Below are 18,007 nucleotides of genomic sequence, written 5' to 3' on the forward strand. Positions count from 1 at the left end.
AGACATTTTTTCACATTTCTGTAATATAATAAAACAAAAGTGAAACCCAGTAACATGTTATTCTAGTTTATTAAGAGATGTTCCTTCTAGTTTTGAAGAAGGTGTAAGGCTAGCTTTATACAACGTACCTTTAATACTTCTATTCTAGGCAGAAGAAAAATGTGTATTTTCACAAGAAATCTCACATTGATCTTCCTGGACTTATAAAAATAAAAAAAAAATTCAAAATAAATGCAACACAAACATTAAAAGGGTTAGGCAGAAACAAGCATTGTTCTTACATAGTCAATTGAAAAGATTGTATTTCTTTCTGAGGCTAAAACATGTCACAGATACCTAATGTAGTAATCTATGGTCTTAATATATAATTAAAGTTTCCTGGTTAAAAAGGGCACTATTAAATATTTTTGTTACAGGCAACATACTTTATTGTGCATACATCTGTGTTTCTGTTAGAAACTGCGTTTAAAAAAAGAGTAGGGGGAACTTGTGATTTGCTCATGGGATTTTTGGTAAGCTCTCAGAGTTTCCTGAGATTCAGCAGAGATTATACACACTGTATTCACATTCTTGTGGAAGAGGACAACTTGAGATGCTAACTTTTTGAAATAGCACCTGATATCTTTGGAATTGGTCCTTATATAAGCTTTCCATCCCTAGCATTTCTCTCAATTTTTTCCAGATGCAATAAAATGAAGAGCAACTCCACAACTGAGGGCTTAAGAGCTTGTGTAGAAGTGTAAGATATTCCTTGAAGATCCGATCCGTTCTCCAACATGATCTTGATCACGTTGGGATACAGACAGCTTACAATCCTCTACACATACTTTTCTGAGAAAACTGCTTGAACTAAATGGCTTAAATGTGTTGGAGATGCTCAGATTTGCCAGACACATGAACTGCAGTTCTTCATCATAATGATGCTATAAAAATCCTTTACTAGCAAGTTATATGGTGCTGCCATTCAAAGTTGGAGCTGGGCTTGATGACTTTCAAGCTCATTGAATTGAATGGATTGTAGCGCACTGATAAGTTTTAGAAATTTGTCTATCAAATAAATTCTTGGAACACAAGACCAGCTCTCATGTATTAGCTGTCTTCCTTGTTTCACTGTAAGCTTTGAATCCCAATGACCTACTCAAGGATAAAGGTGAACAAGGGGAAAAGAGTGGTTCAAAGCTCAGAACATGAGGTCTCATCAGACCTCCAGTGGGTAGCTTGCTAACCAGAAAGTGTGCCGTTCTCATTTGGCAGATGGAGGAATTGATGGAGTTCCTTATTCTCTCAAGACAGCTGCCAAAGATGAAATCTGTCCTCCACAGTGAGGGTAGCATTCGTGGTGTAAATGGTGTAAATGGTTAGTCCAAAGAAACCAAGGAGAGAGAGTGAATTTGAATTGGAGTTCCTAGAAGAAGACCATCTGAAAACAGTCTTCTCTTTTACCAGAGTGTTTCTTTGGGCATTTTCCATGAAAGAACAATTTGTCAGAGAAAATGAGAATGAGGTAGTGAAGTATCAAAACATTTCTGTATTAGAATTTTGCCTCTTCAAAGGTGCCTTTTCACTTGTTTAGCCTAGTAAAGAACTCTTCCAGCTTCTTACACCCTGCCATGTGCACAAGAAGCTGGGAGAGCAAAGCCAGGACACCTGATCCAGACTGGACAAAGGGATACTCTCTACAATGTATTGTCATGCTCTGTATGTAACTAAAAACTAAAAACATCAGGGTGTTATCAGCACTGCTTTCATTTTAACTCTCAAACACAGCATTCCATCCGCTGCTACAAATTAAGTTAACTCCATCCTGACCAAAACCAGGACACTGGGGAAGCTAGTCAGGAGGTTGAATTACTACTCAGAAATAGACTTGGCTTTGGGTTGGTATTTTTTCCTTTTGCATGTGATGAGCAGTTGCATTTGTGCATCATGTGTATCATTATTATTATTTTTATCATTATCATTCTCTTCTTTTGTTAACCTATTATGTCTTTGTCTGAACCCGTTTTTTTTTCCATTCTACTCCTCATCCCCTCTCACCCCATCCCACAACACCGCTCTGCAGCAAATTTAGCAGTTAGAGTACATCCCAGTCCGAACATGATTGAAATAGATCACATAGCAATGTTCTAGAATATTTTGTGCTATAGCATGCAAGACACTTGAAATGAAATTCTGCTTTGCTATCATTAATAAGGCCTCAACTGTATCTAGTTTTTAGTAGGTATTTCAGTGTACATCAGTGTAGACCAACTAGAGATAGTATGGACAAACTAGAGACAAAGTAGAGAAAAGCAGGAAGAAAAAATCTAGAAATCTTGACACAAAAGGTGAAAGATTAAGGATAGGAGAAAGTGCTTAATAACAATTTTTATACAGAAAACTTGTGAAAAACAAATAGAATAGCATATCCAGACCTAGAGCAGAAGAGATAAACTGCAGCAGGAAAAATAATTTTAAATACCAGGAAAATTTCTTACCGTAAGGAGCAGAAGTACACTTTGGAGAGCTTGAGAAACAGAGTCGTTTAAACTAACTACCATCAGAACTGATGAGGGTATAAATACATCTGCTGATAACTGAGGTATGGATTGGAAGACCCCTTACAACCCATTTTCAAGATTCTATAAAGCTACTAATTTTATTTTTATTTTACTTTATTTTTTATATTCTGCCTGGTGTTGGACTCCTGCCTATGATCTTCCCATGTCAGTTTCCAAAGGAAGTAAACACTGACAATTTGAAAGAGCATGTATAGTCACCCACATATTCTCATCTCCCTGAATGCTTAGCAGACTTCAGCAGACTGGTTTGAATGTTTTGACCATGTGTATGACATGGAAAACAAATGAAAGAGAAAACTGACAGGAAAAAAAGAACAGTTAATTAGAATATGAGAAAGGGCTGTATTAAATACATGACTAGCTGGGAATTTTGAAAAATTGTAAAGAATAGTGAAATGAATATAAGAAATGAGATTTAGCCCCCAAAGAAATATTTGATTGAAATATCTTTAAAGTTGATACATTTTATATGTCATATTCTTTGGATAAAGTGAAAAAGCAGAAATCTTTTTAAGGTCAAGGTCTGTCTTAAGTTTGTTACATTGTGTTAAGACTGATCTTTTGGCTCTTTATGATGACAAATACTATGTCTTAGCTGGTGATGAGCAAGAAGATTGCTGGGCATACCAAAAATATGCATCACAGTGATCTTTGCTAAATTGGCACTTCTGAGCTTCCAATGACATGACTTGCCTCGCAAAGGAAAAGGAATGCTGGCAGTACTGTATTTATTTTGAGCCAGCATATATGGTTTCTTTCAAATATACTTAAAAATGCATATGTTCTTTGTGGAAAATAGTTAGGCATCCAACACTGCTGTTTGTATTCAGTGATAGAAAAGTCAAGCAGCTAAGAAAAAGCTGACCTTCAATCTGTTTGAGGTACTGCTGCTTTATTTTTCAGTCTTTTTATAGCACCATTTTGTAGAAAGAGACATTTTTATCTTTCTTGTTGTTTCTTAGTGAAAGACTATTTTTTAAATTAGTTTCCCTGAGTATGCTCAAGGTGGCTGCAAATGTTCTGGAGAGGAAAAGCTTAAGGATAGCTTTTGTATGAGAGTTACCGTAGTGGCTACTTCCACCCTTCAGAAAAACAGGACAATCAGGCATAAAGAGTACCAAGTAAAAACAAATGAGGTTTTTTTTTTTTTAAAGTTTCTTGTAGGAACAAAAATGTTTTCAGAAAGAAGAACTGGATCAGGAAAGAGGTTCATCTCAGTTATCATGAAGGTGAGCTTCGTGTTTTCTGTGACATGGATGTCATATTTCAGTTCTCATTTGAACACCGACAATGAAAAACTTCAAATTTACTTCAGCTGCTTGGAAGTACGTTCCAGGTGTTCTGGCTCTGTCCAGACTTGCAGTTTCATACTTGGTGTATTCCCCTGAAATGAGACCAGTTAAAGCAACTTTCAGACACTGAGAGGCCCGTCAAATGCAAATGCAAAGCGTATGTAGCTTGCAATGCCAGTGTTGCTTAAAGGTCATGCAGTCTATCATAAATGGAGTTAAGCATGGTATCCATAGAAGTCTTGACATAATCAAGATTATATCTCTATGAAACAAATTGAGAATCTTTTTACTAAAGAATGTGACAGGAAAAGAAATCTGTATATTATCACAAAACAATCCCATGTTACAGAACTCGTACTGTTAATCTCTCGCAGACAGATGCACTGTTGCAAATATAATAATTCTGTCAGAACCATATGCATTCCTTGGATTCTTAAACCTGGAAATCCTTCCTTTAGGAAAATGTATTCTTTGTGCCAGAGCAGAAGACAAGCTGAAAAACAATGCCATTATTTTCTGAAGCAGATTATCTTCATAAATGCCAGGAATGGAACACTTGATAGCCTCAAGAATTTCTGGGGATAGAAATGCAAACCACAATGAACATCTGCACCTTCAGAAATAAATTCTTCATTGTACCTGCTTATTGCAGTTATCTTCTTTAACATGTGAAAGCGTATTACAGTCATAAAAACATCTCAGCAACATTCTTGCTTTAACAACTATTCATAAATCTTAGGGCATATTTAAATCCAATTTCTACATCATAAATAATATGACACATACATTATTGGAAAGTAATCCTTTTATGCAGCAATGCTGTATTTGACTGCTTACATGTGTTGAGAGCACAGGCTTCCTAGGACAGACCAAGAAGACACTTGCAGACCAGGTAATTTTACACAGGCATGAAAGAGGAACGTAGGACTGATTTTATTCCCCACTCCAGTTCTTAGAGTGGTAAAGGATAGCTCTGGCAATTGCCAGTGAATGGCATGTGTTAGGGATAAAAGTCCCATTTCCTCTCGCAGAAATGGATCTCACTCTGGGTAGGTTTGAAGATTACAATATACTGCATAATTTCAAAGTAACATCTGGCAGCATCACCAACTTCCATCTCTCCCTGCACACAGAGTGAAGAGCTTATGGGCTACACTGAGTAAGTCCACAACAACAAACCATCTGGTTTCTTAAACTTTCTATGCAGTTCAAGTTGTGATTAACCATATAAGGAAAAAGAAAGCTTTGAGTTTTGGTATGTAAATGTTTATATACACATTTCAATGCTTGTCTTAAGATTTCAACACTCAGACCAAGAATTAGGGAAGAAATAACTTCCAAGAGATTGCAACATATCTAAGAACAACCTGGAACTACTAAAGCTGAATTTGTCTAAAAAATCTCTCTAAACCTAAAACTATTAATAGGAGGAAAGAATGAAATGAGTGATTGCATTTCTTTCAGAGGAAAAAAATGTATCATGAAGATACAGACAGAATATTTGGTATTCACCCACAATTTCTATTACAGGATTTCGATGTTTCCAAAGGTAGTGGTAGGCACAATTGATTCTTCAGATGTACAGTTCAAAAAAGACAAGATGTTATTCAGCAGACATAAAGAATTTGTCAACTGATACAAAAGGTTAAGTAAGTTCCTTTAATTGGGAAGTCATGGTACATTTTGCAATAATGTGAAAGGTTTCTATAAGACCATAAAGTAGTTTTGGACTGAACATATTTTATCAGTACTTAATCTGTTCTGCTATGCCATTTCTACATTTATCAGGAGTTTAAATTTTGCATTTCCTCAGGTTCATGCTGGAAATTAAACTAAGAGCAGGATTCCAACCGACGTCAGTGGGAACAGGACTTATCACTGCATGGGTTCATGGTGTGAGTCATACTAGCATAACTATCAGATAACCACTTTTTCTTTATGATTCTCCTTTTAATTTACTTAATTATTGGGATGAAAGAATCAAAGGATAATTTTCAGGAAGGAAAGGACCTTGGAAGGTTGCTTGTCTAGTCTCATACGTTCTTAGGGTTTTATTCAACTGAGCCTTGAAAACTTCTGACTATGTAGACTGGGCAATTTCTCTGGGCAAACTGGGATAAGAGGAGGAAAGGTGTTGGGGCTTTTTTTGATTCTGTTTCTTGCCGCACAGATCTATTTTTGTTGGCATTAAATCAAATAATTTTCCTCCAAGTCAAGTCTGTTTTGCCAGTGGTAGTAACAACCTCCTGACTTTATCTTGACCACACAAGATTTTTCATCCTAACTAGTCCCCATATTCTGTTGAGGAGAGGGATTGAGAGAGTGGATAGGTGAGTGTCTGGCTGCAGCCCAAGGCTAACCCACCACACCAGTGCTGACCCCTCTGATACTTTACCTGTTACCAATATTCATATTGAGTATGCCCCATTCAGCACTACCCTCAGAGCCTGATCATCTGGCCAAGTTTTTATTCATCCTAATAAGTGTTTAATATCCTAATTATTTCAATATTATTCTTAAACTTTTTTACTGATACCGATTTGTATTTTATGTCCCTTTTTTACATGATAGTGGACCTCATATATTTTACATAATATCCAGCAGTTCACAGACATCAACTACTGTCTGAAACCATTTAGACATTCATAAATGTATGAAAAATTGTCTGGATTATATTGAGCCAGAGACCCATCAAGTCAGAAAAAACACTCAACTCTTATCTGGAAGATATTAATCTCTTTTATGGATGAAATGCAGGTAACAATATGCTTTAGGCTTTAGAATAGCCCATCAGTGCTTAACTTGGGCACATCCAGCTGTTAGTTTGTCAAATTTTCTTACAGACCAACACTAATTGGAGGCCACAGTTTTGTGACAAATAAAATATTAAGAGTTTTCCGAAGTTCATGTGTCATGACATCCATGTTTCACAATACATGTGTGTGTTAACTCTGTGAGATTACAAGTAGGAAGACAGCAAAGAAGGTTTATTGATACATGCACTTGTATCTTTATTATATCTTGCGAAGAACTGAAAGACTCCAACCTACCTCTGCAAGTAGCTGCTTTTTGGAATCCCATGGCCCAAGTAAGGTGGGAATCTCTTTCTTTTCCATACTCACTGTTTGTTATACTCCAATGCTGCACAACACAACGAATCTTCACCACATAAATTTTCTCTTGCACCGTTATACAGCTGCCAATCCTTCCAAGTTAAGCATATGACAGTCTCCTTCACACTCCGATCTCCTTTAACTCCTATCAACTGTGCACTTTCATTATGAAGCAAAGACAAATTTATTTAATTTCTCTCATGCTTCATTTGGTTTGAATTAATTTTTCTAATCCTTTTTTTATTTCAGCAACTCTTATTTCTTGCCCGTGAATAAATTTATATCCCAGCTAATACAATAGTATAGTTAGCATGGAATGACTATGTACAACAGGTAAACATGATAAAAATTCTGGAACATTTCTATGTTGGTAGCATTTTGGTTGTGGTTGCATTGAGGTAGTAACTGTGAAAATCTGATTTTGTAAGAAATGAAAAACAGCCTTAAAATGAAGTGCACTGATCACTATAGAAAGCTACATTTACATCTCAGCTGCAAGGTGCTCAGCCCAGAGCAGAATACTCTAGGATTTGAAGGTGTCCAGAGAGTCTGAAAGACAGCTGCTTTACAGTCATAAACCTAATGCAAAGTCAATGATCCCAAAAGAGCTGAAATCAACCTCTTATTCTTGAGAAAATACGCTATAGGAAAAAAAAAAACCCACATAAAAAACCAATGGGGGCTTGAACATGGCACTCCAGTTAGGATATAACAGTCTGTCACCTTTGCTCCCACGTGACAGCCAAAAGTTAAATGCCTGAAGGATTTAGGGAACAACAGAGATAGTTTTGTTCCTCACTTCCCTATCTGTGCAACTGAGAAGCTAATTGTATTTCTGTAAATCTCAGAAGGGTGTGACCAACTGAAGGCTGCAGCCTCAAAAGGAAATAGGTGTGTCAGCATTGCTGTGCTTTATGAATGGATGTCTGGAAAACATTTCTGATTTATAAATCAATACCTAGGCCTAGGGAAAGTTATCCTATGCTTTAATTGTGCTGTGGCTCCCAGGCTTCTGCATATGCCCTGTTTACATGCCCACATCATGCTGAGCTGAGACCAGTGCACATGCTGTGTCCCATCTGAGCAGACTGGAAGGGCGATGCAGTGCAGCATCTTGGAGTCGTATCCAGTTCTGGGCTCCCTGGTATAAAAAAGACAGGGATCTCTTGGAAAGAGTCCAGCACAGGGCCACAAAATGATTAAGGCCCTGGAGCATCTCCCCTATGAGGAAAGGCTGAATGAACTGGGGCTGTTCAGCCTTGAGAAAAGAAGACTGAGAGGGGATCTGACTAATGTTTATAAATGTCTGAAGTGGGGGAGACAGAGGGAAATAGCCAGCCCCTTATCAGTTGTCTGTGGAGACAGGACAAGGGGTAATGACTTCAAGTTGGAGCATAGGAAGCTCTGCATCAATATATGTAAGAACTTCTTCATGGTGACGCCTACATAGCACTGGAACAGGCTGCCCAGGGGAGCTGTGGAGTCTCCTCTGGAGATATTCAAGACCCACCTGGACACCTACCTATGTGATCTGTCCTAAGGAGCCTGCTTTGGCAGGGGATTGTACTGAATGATCTCTGGAGGTCCCTTCCAACCCCTACGATTCTGTGAATCTGTCAATCTTCTGGATTTGAATAGTGAAGAGATTGAAACTGCAGCACTGGTGCCAACTTGGACACATCCAAGTAGGATTCATGTGTGCAAGTGTCTAAATATGTAAGTATCCTATCACATTCTGTCCTCCCTAAGAGCTTAGCAATGCTGCTAACTGTTCAGGTGAGAGGTATTTGTTTTGCCATGTGTTTTATATACAGGCTTGTGAAGATGAAGTGAAACTTAAAGCAAGAGAAGTGTACATAGAAACTGTAGGGAAGAGCAGCATTGTCCCTGCTGCCTTTCACTTATTATTCACTTTCACTATTACTGATGGTGGTAGTGAGGAGGAACACATTCCCCATTCTGGAGAAAACAGTACTGGTGTGGGTTTTTTTTATTTATTTGCCTTCTCTCTTAGGTTTTTTGGGGTTTTTTTTTTGTTTGTTAGTTTGTGGGATTTTTTATTTATTTTTTGGGTTGGTTGGTTGGGGTTTTTTTTTATAGTTGTATCTCTGTTCTCTGGGTGTTTATATCCAATGAATAAAAGGACAGAGGAATTAGCTGATGTGCATATCAGAAGCCAAGTCCCCTTCACCCAACTTGCTATACAAGCCAAAGTGCTTCCCACTGGCTCCCTTTGCCTCAGCATCAACATACAGGAGCTTTTATTATCACCTGAGGTTGAAATTATCTGAACCAGAAAATCATACCATGATAATAGGTCTCTAGCTCCTATTAGAAGTACAGATGCTAAAGTTAAAAGTACAACGCTACAAAACATAGATGGCAAATATATTTTACAAGTGATGTAAAAAATATCAAGGAAACTATGAAGAATGTTAAAAGCTCCAGTGAGTTGGTCCAAAAAATACAAATTGCCTGTTCTTCTCAGCAAGAGTCCTTGATCATAGTTCTGATGCTGCTATTGTGAACTTAATCATTCTTCAACAAGCAAGAGAAAAGGCCAAAAGCTACACCATTAACTGTGAGTCAAGCCTTATTTGTTGGCCCAGCTAATGCAGCATTGTTTGTTCTAATGTCTCATCTTGTTAAGAGGTAGATAGCACCTAGGAAGTTTTCATACCCACCTCAGGGACTCCAGATGAACTCACACAAGCATGTCATGTACACAGACTGTTTTGTAAAAAACACCTTGTTTTGATGTTTGGGTAGATGAAGAAACCAAAGTGTGTGTCCCCTTTTTTTTTTCATTACATCTTTGTGTCAATCACCTGAAGTACAGTGATCTTTCTGATGAAAGTTTGCGATTAATATTTGTATACATCTAGGTCATATTCCCTTTCAATGAGGAAGATACGTATTCAGAAATCTTAGTAAATCTGTTTTCTTTTTTTAATGCTGTGTGTTAAAACACTAGAGATTTTTACTAAGTCCATACGGCAAATTTATTATATAAAATTATATAGATTCTTAAGTGATGAAACTTCATTGAAGATTTTTAAACTGTTACACAGATTTAATATCCATTAATAATAATAATATAATAACATGAAATATTATTTCTAGATCTAAAATGTTTCTTGAATGGTTATATCAAGTATTTATTAAATTTATTTTGGTGATTTTTCATAAACATTCATTCTTTGGACAATACATATTTATTCTTTTATATCTCTTGTTGCTGAAGTTGAGGTATTCCTCAAGAACAAGGATTCCCTAAACCCAACAATTTTTAAAGATAAGCATTATACATATTTCCTAATTTGAGGTTTAATTTCTGTAAAACAAAAGAAACAATTTAGGATGAAAACAAAGTAACTGGGAAAACCATGCAAAAGTAATAACTTTATACAAATACTCATTTCTTTAGAATAAATAAAAATTCCTTTCACAAAACCAGGCAGATGCCTGATACCTGGAAGAATGCTGGGGAAGAACTGTTCATGAGGGCATGTAGCAATAGGACGAGGGGTAGTGGTTTTTAACTAGAAAAAGGTAGATTTAGGTTGGATAATAAGAAAAAATTCTTCAACCTGACGGTGGTATATCACTGGAACTGGTTGCCCACAGATGTAGTGGAGGCTCCATCCCTGGAGATATTCAAGGTCAGGCTTGATGGGGCTCTGAGTGACCTGTTCTAGTAAAGATGCCCCTGTTTGCTGCAAGGAGATTGCACCAGATGACGTCTAAAGGTCCCTTACAACTGAACACATTCTATGATTCTATGCAACAATGACATTGTCAACTCAAATGTAACCCAGTAGTTAAAACCTGGGTATATGCAAGTCAGGTAAGCATGAAGGCAATGTTATGATCTTTTTCCATCAGTAGCTTCCAGCATAAATAGTCTGAAAAAACATTTAAGACCTGAAGTTTATTGCCTAATTTCAGGTTTCAGATAGACACCTTGGGAGGATATCTTTCTGAGGAAAAGATAAATCACTCATTGGCAGTGTCTGTTTACTAGTTCTTTACTGGACTGTGTTTACCGAAATAATTTTGAATAGAAAAAATGTGGATTTGAGAATATTTATTATACAGTGCTGGTAAAACTACATAACATCAATTTTTTTCAGGTACTTTAAAACTGCCAGGCTTGACTAGACATTCAAATTTTGAAAAATTTTTGCTTTCTTCAAGATAATTATTGACGTATTGGCTGTAGTGTTTATCGGCTGTCTGTGAGATCTGTCAGCTCTCTCTGGGAGAAGCAATCTAGGCTGGGGTAAATACAGTTGCATTTGCAGCAGTGATTTTGAGGACAGGCTGTCCCTTGGACTGCTGTTACTGAAACGCTTGTCTGATTTCCAATTGTCATAGCAGCGACAGTCTGGAAAGCTCTCCAGAGATTTTTTGAACCCAAGACCATATTTTGCATTCCTGGCCGAACTATATGCCACCATAAAAATCAGAGAAAGCCATCCAAAGGCATAAGGAGCTTAGAACTACTCTAAATTTCCTTGGCATTAAGGTCCTAGTTGTGACCACCATTAGAGGAGTGCAAAGCTGGCTAAAATACACCTTTTCCCCATGCTTTGTCTCAAATTCCAACTAAATATCTAGTTAGGAAGCACTTTTTGTCATTGAAATTTAATTTTCTTTGCAGCTAATCATGGATGTGAACATACACCATCCCTGTATTTTCTTAACAATTGTCAGTTCAAGAAATTCCAGAGCTGCAAGGCAAGGACTGCAAAATGAAGATGCCTTTTGGCTTACCTTTCTGCTCCCTATTAATTTATCTTACTTCATGAACAAGTGCAATTGCCAATAAAAAGCTTCACAATCTGTCTTTTGATTTATATGAAGTTCTGTCAGAATTTCTCTTGGAAGGTTGCCTGTCATTTGACGTCAGAGCTCTTAATATATTTGCTTTTCATCTAGCAGTTGGGTTAAGCAAGCTGCCATCCTCTGATGCCTCTGCTTCCCCCCATCACATTTCTTGAATGTTTGATTCCAGTGATACAAACTTGAAGGTTCCTTTCTCAAAGGAATGGCTTTCACAGCAGGACATGGGAAAATTAATTAGACAGTACAAATATGGTCTTTCCAAATCACTCTTAATAGAATGGTGAATATATCTGAGATCTTTAAAGAAACCATCTTTTGAACACTGATATGTTTCTGTTGACTTCCTTTAGCTTCCAGAATCTGTTCAATATGAGCTTTTGTCCAGGACTATACTTCTGCATTCTTTTCAAAAGGGCCATTCATGGTTTCATGGTAACTATGGGAGGCATTTAACCAAAGACCTAGAAAATGAGGTGGAGATGCTTATTGCTTTTCCTCGATTCTTTGGGGAGCTAGATGCCTACATCTTGCCCTTAGAATTGTAATCACACTCGAAACCATGTCAATCCCTCCCTTGATTCTCAGGTTACATGTGTCTCAAGTGGTCCAGCTTTCCTGGGCTAGAAGCATTCAACAGAAAGAATGCCATTCTCTGTACACAGATATTGTAAATATAGTGATAAGATTTTATTTCATAATATGTGTAAAAGGCCAAAATAAAAGTAGCTCACATGGAAAATGCAGGGAGATAAAATATGCTTGAATATATATCTTGACATCCTTTCTAAAGGCACAGAGGGATTCTCAGATGAAATCAGTTACACCTACAAAACTAAGTGAAGCTTGCCTGATTCAATGTTACCACCATGTTTATAACATTTCCTGAAAGTGGACAGATTTTAATGAAAAATTCCTATAAGCTTTTAGAGCCACGCTGCATTTCATCATTTTGGTACATTGCCTTGTAGACAGTTGTGCCCCTATCTTCTTCAAAAGCCTGTTTTTCTTGCCTGAACTTCATGTACCTTAAGGTAATGTGGAGGTCGTGTAGCCCCAGATACATCATAAAAGGCATGATCTTGTTAATATAAAAAAGTGTGAGAGCTGTCAAATCTGAATTACAGCTCCTTTATGGCCAAATCAACACAAAAGAGAATTAAAGGAAAGAAGGGAGTTCAGGGTCTACCACTAGCATCAAACATGGCCAGACCAAACTTGACATGTTCATTCTGAAAAATGTCTGCTGAAGGAAATGCTGCTTATTCTCTGATTGACGTACTTGCCTGCCCACTGAGTCTGAAGTTAATAATGTCCAGACTAACCAGGATCTTAGAAAGTGCAGCTCTTTCTGCACTCTGTAGCAATACTGTCATCAGCGCCATGCAAACAAGGAAATTTACCTCCCCTGCATCACATGAGGCTAATTAATGTTATTTGACCACCTACACATGTATATGTATATTGCTGGTTTAAATACATAAAAAATGTGATCTTTTCTCCAAAAAAAGGGCAAATGCATAAGACCATCATAGTTGTTGCAGCAAAACAGTAATTTTGCTATTCTCAGAGCTGGTATGAGCTCAGTTGAAAAATAATTTTCAGTTTTAGAGACTGGGACTTCAGAAGAGATAAAGATATGTGAAAAGAGTGCAGAGAAGATCTAGAAAAAAGAAAAAAAGTAATGGTTTTTGTTACATATGTTGAAATTTCATGAATAAGTATGCGCATGAGAGTGTGGAGTGACCATTGGAAACAAACTCCCTGGGATGACAGTGACACACATAAGCTTTCTAAGACCTTCCAAAAAAACTTTGTCAAATATTTTTTCCTAGTTTCCCCAAAGGTTTGCTATGGGCACAGTTGATGCATTGGAAAAAACCCTTGTGTAATTTGTTCATGAGCAAAAACGTCCCCCTCCCCCAGGAGACCATAATTCTTCAGATGAACTCATTAACAATACAGAATTGAGGAGCTGTTGTCAGGTATCTATTACCTTTTAAAAGTGAAATTATCCTTAAAAGGAAAGAAAGCTTTAAAAAGGCAAATATGTGTTAACTATGCATGACTTCTCACCTCAGTGTTTCCTTTTATTTAAGATTAATAATTATCACTTTTTTCACAAACACTCTGTTTGAAAGATCTCAGTATTTTAGTTCTAATAAACAGCAATTAGCACAACTGGGAGCACGTTTCTCTGTTTGCATTTCTCACTGGAAAATTACAGAGAGGAAACCCTGCAGAGTTAACAAGTTATTGGGAAGCTGCAGTTGAGAAAATGTGGGTCTTTGATATTTTGGCAGTATTTTATGCATATAGGAAAAAACAGCAGAGGCTGCAGTAGAAGTGTCAGCTATAATTTGTGGTGCTGTTAACATGAAGAATTATGCACGTAGACTTTCAGGCAGTTACCAAGGCTCTTTGCAGGTTAAAAATTCCTGTATGCTTTTTTGCTGCAGTAATATGTTCATAAATTATTTAAGTCTTTTGCCACTATTTCATTGACGAGGTAATTCATGAGTTCGAGTCTCAGCCTACTTTTTCTAGAAGTACCTAGTTTGTGCTTCTGGAAGTGTTTGCAAGAATTTATTTGTTTCCTTTGTGTCAATGTGTCAATACAACTAAGTGACATTCATCTGCGCTTGAAGAGGTCGTGGTTGCTGGAGGAATCAAAGCACCAGCCACCACCATGCCATTAGCATTTTCATAAGGCTGCATGGTAGGTGGAGAGAGTTGTCAGCTAAAGCCACATCAAATCTTTAGGAGACATAAAGTAATGCAATGTAAAACAAATGTTTGTGCCACTGGTAGAAATGTAAAGTGACTCTTGAATATGGTGTAAGTATAAAAGCTTCAGATTATGCGGTTTATTTTGAATACCGTTTAATGACCAATGCTGTCTCTTCAAATTCCATAAGTAGGTTATTGAGCACACTGAAAGTTACATTAGAGTAATTTAAGAATGTAGAATTCTTGTGAACTCTATGAAAAGTTTTGAAAGGAATATAGACAATCAGGAGCTCCTTTGTTACTGCCTGTTTCTCCTACACTCACAAACCCTCACAAACTCATAATTTTGAGTTTCTGGCTGCATCTCTGTAGAGCGGTGCATTGGCACATGGTCAACCTGATTTCTCAATATGCATAGTTTCAAAGTCCAAATCTGGCACAGGAAAATATGTTCTAGGGTTCATTTGATTGCACTGCCCAAAGCCACTATCAAATGACAGCTTCAGTGCTAAAAATGAGACCATTCACTTGTAGCTGAGCTGAGAAAATACAGCCCTGGAGATTAAAAGGTTATTGTCTTCCTTTAAACTGGGGAAATTCAGGTCCATCTTTCTCCTTAAACTCCTGTTCTGATAAGCTTTTCTGAAGGGCAACCACTACTCTGGTGTGCTTTCTGGGAGCTCTGAGGGTGTGTGAGGAACAGCGACCACAAGGAGGGGAGGCAGGTCTGGAAATCCCATTAGCCCAGCCAGCAAGTTGGCTCCAAGTGAGCTGGGAGCCAACGTACATGTTGACCAAGAATAGGAGATTAACCACAGAGCTTCTACTCTGCTGTGGTTTTATGTGGAAAATATCACAGTTGATTTTCTGAAGGAAGGAAAAAAAAAAGAGAAAGTAGTCAAAATGTTTCTAAATGCTCAGCAATAAGAGCTGGTTAAAAGATGAAATTTAAAACATTATCTAGTTATCTCATTTTTCAAGTTTCTATTATTGCTATGAACAAATTATACATGCAGAAAAAAGCTTTACAGTCGAAGTGGAGGGACAGCATCAAACTGGCCAGACTTACTGTGAAACAATTACTTTTGGGGTTCTGTGACATGCTTTTGCTGTGCAGACAGGGCATGTGACCATGCCCCATTACTCACAGGGTGTTTGTTCTTTTTTTGAGAGGAGAAGTACATTAATGGATGATTATCCTTTTCTGGTCTTTCAGGCTTATAGACTGTATGGTAAAAAAGAAGACAGAGCTTGCACTAGTGTCAGACAGGAGATTAAAAGAAAGACATAGTCCCTGTTCAGGCCAGGGGCCCATTGCAATGCACTTCTCCAGGATTAAAGTCAGCAGGAGGTGTAAAGAAATAGAAAACCGGATTGCCTCTGGCTGTGAGGAATCCCCTGCTTCTACTCTTAGATGAAGCACAAAAGAGAAAGATGTGTTTAAAGTAGCTCCTTACTAATTGGTCAGGTCACTGCCATGCTGAAGCTAAGAGTCTGATGATGATGCAGATTACTCAGCCCATCTGGGCTGAAACCAATATGAAGCTGAACAGGTTCAACATTGAGGCAATGGTGGACTAATGTCAGGCAGCAGGCACTCCTGAATCCACAGTGCCAAGGGCAAGATTGAATGACATATATAAGACCTCAGACATTAGCTGGTTGACATAAGTAAAGGTTTCTGCAGGGGATGCAATAGCCATCTAAACCTTTGCAAGATCTGAAATGACTGACAGGGACAACCAGTGGCCCATTGAAGGACCTACTTTGCCTCTGGCAGCAGGGGAGCACATACGCTTGGCAGTACACCCCCTGACAGACCCCAGCATCCACTGCCACTGGATTAGCAATGATAGGGATATTGCATTCCCAATGGTATCAGCCTAACATGCAAATTTTTTGAACCTTGTGATACTTCCTACCTCCAAGATCTCCTGCAGCAGCAGGGCTTTTCCCAGCCTGGGCATCAGGCACCTCCTCAAGGATGAGTTGAGGCACCAGAACTGCACCCAGCACTGAAGGTGTGAGCACACAATGGTTTTATGTAGTTGGAGATGAGTTTTTCTGTTGCTGTGGGACTATATTCATTGCTTTTTTCCCTCTTCCATGGTCCTCTTGATATGAGCAGTTCTTTATTGTCTGTTTTTGGCTACTTTTGCACTTTAAGCTGACATTTATAGATAATTGTCAATGATATTTCCAAATTCTGTTTCCTGCATTGCAATTTCCAGTCATGAGCACAGTGTCACCCAAATATATTTTAGATTACTTTCTTTAGGTCCATTTTGAAGCAAACAACTGATTCTTTCAACCTGATCATAGATGAAGCCCTTTAGTGTACATAGGCTCCTTTCAGCTTAAATGAGAAGATAATGAATGCGCTCTCTTCTTCCTCATTCTTTCTTACCCCTTCCAGGTATCTACAAGCAGGTGTAATTCATTCACACACCTGACTACTGTAAAGATATATGGTAAAGAAATCTGAGACAATGTTAAATTGTGTACAATACTGTTGCAAATAAGGAGACGCAAAATTTCCCACAGAGGAAATTGAAAATAAACAGGAATTAGCTTCATTTGTGTTCTGTGCTAAGCACAAAAATACAGTCATCTGGATGTTATTGGTATTGTAATCAAGAGTAAAAACACAGTAAAAGGAGAGGCTGAGGAAAATCAATTTGGGAACTGAAGAACCACCAAGTGAATTAAAGGAATTGTCCTGTCCCATCACTGAAAATCTGACATGACCATGAAGAAGAAGCTATTCCTTGCTTGTGCAACACAAATCACTTTGTTACTCTGCTTTAGTTTGCACAACAATTATCAGTATACTACACATGGCTGGAAAGTTCAAAGGTCTTATTATTACTGCTTGCCTACCTAAAAACTATGGTAAAACACACTGTCCTTCAAGAAATGTCCTTTATATGGTTTCATCTAAGATAGCTTTTTTCACAGTACATAGTATGGGGCTGTGTATTGCATTTGTGTTGGAAACGGTGTTGATAATACAAAGATGTTATACAGAGGAGTGTTTTGTTACTGTATTTATAGAGTCAAGGCCTTTTCAGTTAAGGAAAAGTTATAGATAAGATAAAGCATACAATTAATGTATGCCAAACTCTTCTTTCTAGTATACTGGTGGTGCCATTAGACCTCCAAAGGAGTGAGAAGATTCTGGCTTCTAGAGAAGTCTTTAAATAGTTAAATGTACCTGAAAGGCAGACCCTAAGTACAAATTCTACTGGAGTAAGTGTCATACAGCCTCTGCTCTTCCCAGACAAAGAATGGAACAAAGAACCTGGCAGCTCTTCAGGATCTTCAGCAGGAAGCTTTAGGCACTGTAGGTTTCATGCACAGCGTGACAGACCTTGCACCATTTTCTTTTTCCTGTCTTCATCTTCATCTTCCACATAACAAAGTGCCATGGAGGTGATTCACATCCGTGTCTCAAAATGTCAGCTAC

The sequence above is a fragment of the Gallinula chloropus genome (genome assembly GCF_964237585.1).
Source record: "Gallinula chloropus genome assembly, chromosome: 3".
Lineage (NCBI taxonomy): Eukaryota > Metazoa > Chordata > Aves > Gruiformes > Rallidae > Gallinula > Gallinula chloropus.